Genomic DNA, 4,920 nt, shown 5'->3' with positions numbered 1-4,920 from the left:
AACAATAGTTTAAAACAAGACATGGTTTGTAGTAGTGATTATTGAGGTCCACATCCGTCCGTCTTCCATGCTGCTTACTACGGGACGCGGGAGTGCTGACATACGGCAGCGGTATCGGAGTGAAGAGGTTAGGAGAACGTTCTGGGAACCTTCAGAGAACTTTCAGGGAACCTTCTAGGAACATAAATAGAACGTTCCCTATTGGTTAGCCAGGAAAGTTTTCTTAACGTAAATAGAACGTTCCCTGCAGGTTAGGGGAACGTACTGGGAACCTACAGGGAACGTTCTGGGAACGTTCTCAGAACGTTGCGGGAAGGTTCCCGGAATGTTCCCGATAGGTTCCCAGAACGTTCCCCTAACCTGCAGGGAACGTTCTATTTACGTTAAGAAAACTTTCCTGGCTAACCAATAGGGAACGTTCTTGGTAACGTTCTGGGAACGTTCTGGGAACCAAAACCTAACGTTCCCAGAACTTTCTGGGAACCAAAAATTGTTAGCTGGGTTAATATATAAGATTAGAAGTACCCAGATTTTGTTTATTAAAGCACCAAATAACACTGACTTCAAGAAAATATTGGATTTTAAAAATGTGAATTTTATTTTTACAGACATTGAAAACGAATAACATTTATTTGACTTTAATTAGGATAATATTACATTCGTTTCTTACCACTGAATTAACGACGATGTGCTTCTCTCTTTTGGTCAGTACACAAAAACTTCTCCATTAACATCATGTTCTCTTCAGTTGGACGTGTCAAATTCCCCTGAAATCACAATATTTACTCTCGTATATATATTAATTATAAGTAAATATTTATTAAAGCGATCAATCAACGAACGTTAGTTCGAACGTCAGTCAGTAAAACTAAATGACCGTTAATTTTTAAATTACGAGCATGTGCGGCTTTCTGTGGAAGGCAAGATCGAGCGCGTGCTAGAGAAGCGCGTGCAGATCAGAGGCGCGCAGAAAAGAAATATACAAACAAACCCAGTGTTAATGATATGATTTTCTGACTATGCTTAACCTTGGCTTAATTGGAATTATATTATAATTATAATTCGATTTGACCACTTTGATCTACACTTTATTAAACGCTTATTTCAGACATGAAATTCTGCAAAAAATAGTTTGTTTATGATGAAAAAGAATACATTTCAACATTAGAATGATCAGAAAAATCTGCCAAGTTTTTATTAGTTTACACGGATATGACAACTAAAAATAACCTGCAGGGAACGTTCTGGGAAGGTTGTTTTTAGGTTATAAAATTAAACCAAAAAATAACCTGCAGGGAACGTTCCCGGAACGTTCCCTGTAGGTTATTAAAAAGAGAACATACAGGGAACGTTCCTAGAACGTTTTCATTTGGTTCCCAAAAAAATAACCAAACGGGAACCATAGGGGAACGTTAGGGGAACGTTCTGCATTTGCTGGGTATGTTTCTGTAATTATAGTGTACCGATGTAGCCGGAAATGGGTGTGCTGTGCCTTTAAGCAGGCAGGTGAAGCAACAAGCGGGGGGTTTTAAGTCTCGCGATTATTAAACTATCGTTTGTTCACGTTTCTTGGTGCTGTACTCCCCGTTGTTGGCGCTTGGAAGAACTGTGCAAGTGCTCTCTGCTAATTAATGTAAGTAAAGGCTTTGTGTGTTTTTAAAACTCACATGAATTTGCACTTATATGAGTTGGATGTTATTTTAGGAATTTTATTGTGGGTCGAAGAGCTGCATAGGTGTGTGCGGGTGGTTTTGACAAATTGACGTGAGTAGAGGTTTTGTAATTAGTTGGAATGCACACGAATAGATACGGTATGTACGCCTATGTGTGTATATATAAACCTCTAGATGTAATGTCACTTTAGGATCGTCCTCGTGTGGAGTGCGTATGATTTGTGGGGAATAACATCTTGGATACTGTTAGTGAGCTGCTGTGTATTGTTGTGCCTCTCCTCCTATGAAGTGGTTGGCTTCTACCGGCTAGCAATATCAATGATATTAATTCAAGGTATTGTATTTTTATATTTGCACTCTACATGGTGTATTCTGATCATACTGGGGATAATGATGGTATTATTGATTAGTGGCTGTGATTATGCTTCTTGTGTATTTGTGGGTATGAGTGTAAATATGGTGGACTGAAGTTAGTGCACTGAAGGATTGTGTGTCATTTTTAATATATTGGGATTGTTTTAAAACACAGTTGTTGTGCACCTGTCCCTTTTCCTGTAAGGAAGTGATTGGCTTTACAGTTTAGCACTGCGCCTGATTTTCCTCCATGAGGTGGTTGCCTGCTACAGTTTAGTCCATTATATGGGCTGAGGTATGAGTATTTTTTTATTAAGAGGGGTATTTAATAATGATTGTTAAGGTATAATAGTAATGTGATGTATTATGTTTTGTGGGAGTATTTTAATCGGTGGTGTTATTTATAAATTGTTTATAATGTTCATTAAGTATGTAACATGTTTACTGAAAACAAAATGTTATGTGCAAATTGCAGGTTTTATGCTGATTGTCGTGCTGTGCGCCACTGTTTCCTTTTCCCACTTTTTTTGTTTTGGTTTTGTTTATTTGATAATCCATTGCAGTGGTGTATAGAGGTCTATTTAAGCCTATGGGTGCCCATATTAATGTGACCTTATGGCTGTATGTTATTTGGGTTTAATGAGTGGCTATATTATTGTAATCTTATGGTCTCGACAGGGTTTTGTTGAACTTTCCATGTACTGAAGTTTTCTTTTGTTGGTTTGTGGTGTTTTGTGTTTGGGTAGAATGATTTTTGTTGGGTACATTTGATTTGTTTTTTTGGTTTGGGCTTTGTGTAAACCTTTTTTTTTTCAGTACAAGTGGTTGTTTGAATACAAAAATCTTGGTAGTCCAGTACCATATTAGCCAATTTTTATTACATCGAAGGTTCCTTTATGGACAACTGTATTTTTAGACTGGAAGCTAGACAAAAGTCATAATATACCTGTTAAAGTGTTGGTTAATGAATATTGTTTTATTGAAATAAAATTGATTTTCATTGCACTTTGGTTTCCAGGTTCTTTCAGTTGAACCACCTGGGCGGGAGTTTAATATAGCAGGTTCCCCTATCCTGTATATATATAGGGGTGGCGTAGTCGTTATTTAAATCTTAACATCGCCAAAAGCTAGGCATTACATCCTGGTGGTTTCGGTTACACCTATAAAGAACGTACATGTAGGTATAAGGGAACAACATGTTATATTTGGGTAATAAGGGGATAACAAACCAGATATTCAACCTGCAAAGAACTACATAAGTATACTGAATTTACGGTGTACGTTTCTGTAATTATAGTGTACCTATTAGTACGTATGTGTAGGTATAGGGGAACAATATGTTACGTTTTGGTAATAGAGAATAACAACCAGATATACAACCTGCAAAGAACTGCGTAAATGAACTTAAGTTACGGTCAATGTTTCGTATTTATCTTGTACCTACGTGTAAGTATAAGGGAACAATAGGTTACGTTTATCACAGGTATACAAATAATTTATAATAGATTAATTTAAAAAACTTAACAGGTACCTATTCTATTAAATCGTACGTTTGGTGTATCTATACGTAGATAATTACTGGGAAATTATACTCTTGTTCCATGTAGTTACAGGGTAATTGTGCCTCTGTGGGCTGTAAATTAAAGTGGCGATTGTTCCCCTCTTGTTCAACGAAGTTACAGGGTACAGTACATATAACAACGCGACGTAAAATGTGGTTCTACAAACTGTACATTTATTTACATTTTTACAGACAATACATGAACAATACTGACATATTTACATCATCTAAACATTTAACATTTACTTAATATGAAATTATAACATTTCATTCTGTTCTGTGTGATTTTTGTTGCCAGCTTGTTTCCAAGAATAGGTCTACATAATGTTATCATGACTACACGGTAAACCCTTAAAATAAACAATATTTCTGCAATCGTTTAATAATGCATGTAATATTAACTTCGTTTGTCTTGGTGGAGCACAAAGGCGTTTTCTCTAACATGCTGCGACTAACAATAGAACCATAAAATACACAGAACACGCATCATAATTACAAATTAAACAATTTTATTTGTGTGCTGTAACTCAGATCTTCAGAATTCATACGATTTGCGAGGACCAGAACCAAATTCAAGGCTTTGTCCGGCGATTTTCATCTCTAGCAGCGAGTCCAGCAGCAACAGCCGTAAACCCGTGCTAAAGTGCATTTTGCGACAGGAAAATCGGACATTCATTGGCTCTCGCCTGCATTCGTCACAGATTACGACATGCCGTGTTTCTGGTGAGATGTGTTGGACGCGCGTCATTTTTTTCCCAAACCAGTTAAGCGCAAGCCGCGCCCCGGAGCCACGAGTCACGTCTCCGGCTCGATTTCATTGGTCAATCCGGTTACGCGGTCGCCCCTGAGAAGAAGTTTAGAAATCAATCAAGGTCGTTGACGATGGATGCATCGCTGACAAACGGTCACATATTGTTTGCTATACAAAAGAATTAATAATAAGTTCAAAAATAAATAAATAATATATATATAATCTTTTTGTGTTTTCCGGTTTTTGTTCTGTATAATACATGAGTGTAGTTTACTCAAGTGTTAAACTACTCTGTGAGCATGTTTTATAGTCCATATGTAGTTTTAAGCACTGTTTTTATTCATTTTGTACACCGTTTTATTTAAATTGTAAATTGTGAGTACATCGTTTCACTTGTGTATCCCTATCGGGTATTGTATTAAAATTAGTGTGTTTTTGGGGCGGTGTCACACTCAGACGAAGCACACGAACAACGACGTAACATAAACGAAAGGTATTTAATAAATCCAGTAGGGAACACAGGAGACACAGGAACACACGGTAGCAACATTAACGTCCGACAAGGAAGGATGGGAAACACA

At 37.1% G+C, this 4,920-nt stretch overlaps 1 long non-coding RNA gene across 1 annotated transcript; it reads left to right on the top strand.

Annotated features, from left to right (window-relative positions):
- Positions 1-1,713: 1,713 nt before the first annotated feature.
- On the top strand, positions 1,714-2,322 carry LOC127160513 (uncharacterized). The gene is made up of 3 exons (XR_007826764.1): positions 1,714-1,764; positions 1,865-2,007; positions 2,203-2,322. It is a non-coding gene; the product is annotated as an uncharacterized LOC127160513 (long non-coding RNA).
- The last annotated feature ends 2,598 nt before the right edge of the window (positions 2,323-4,920 follow it).

Source organism: Labeo rohita, unplaced genomic scaffold, assembly GCF_022985175.1.
Source record: "Labeo rohita strain BAU-BD-2019 unplaced genomic scaffold, IGBB_LRoh.1.0 scaffold_371, whole genome shotgun sequence".
In the NCBI taxonomy this organism is placed as follows: Eukaryota; Metazoa; Chordata; class Actinopteri; order Cypriniformes; family Cyprinidae; genus Labeo; species Labeo rohita.
Note: the sequence above shows the minus strand (reverse complement) of the source record. Positions and strands in the feature narration are given on the sequence as shown.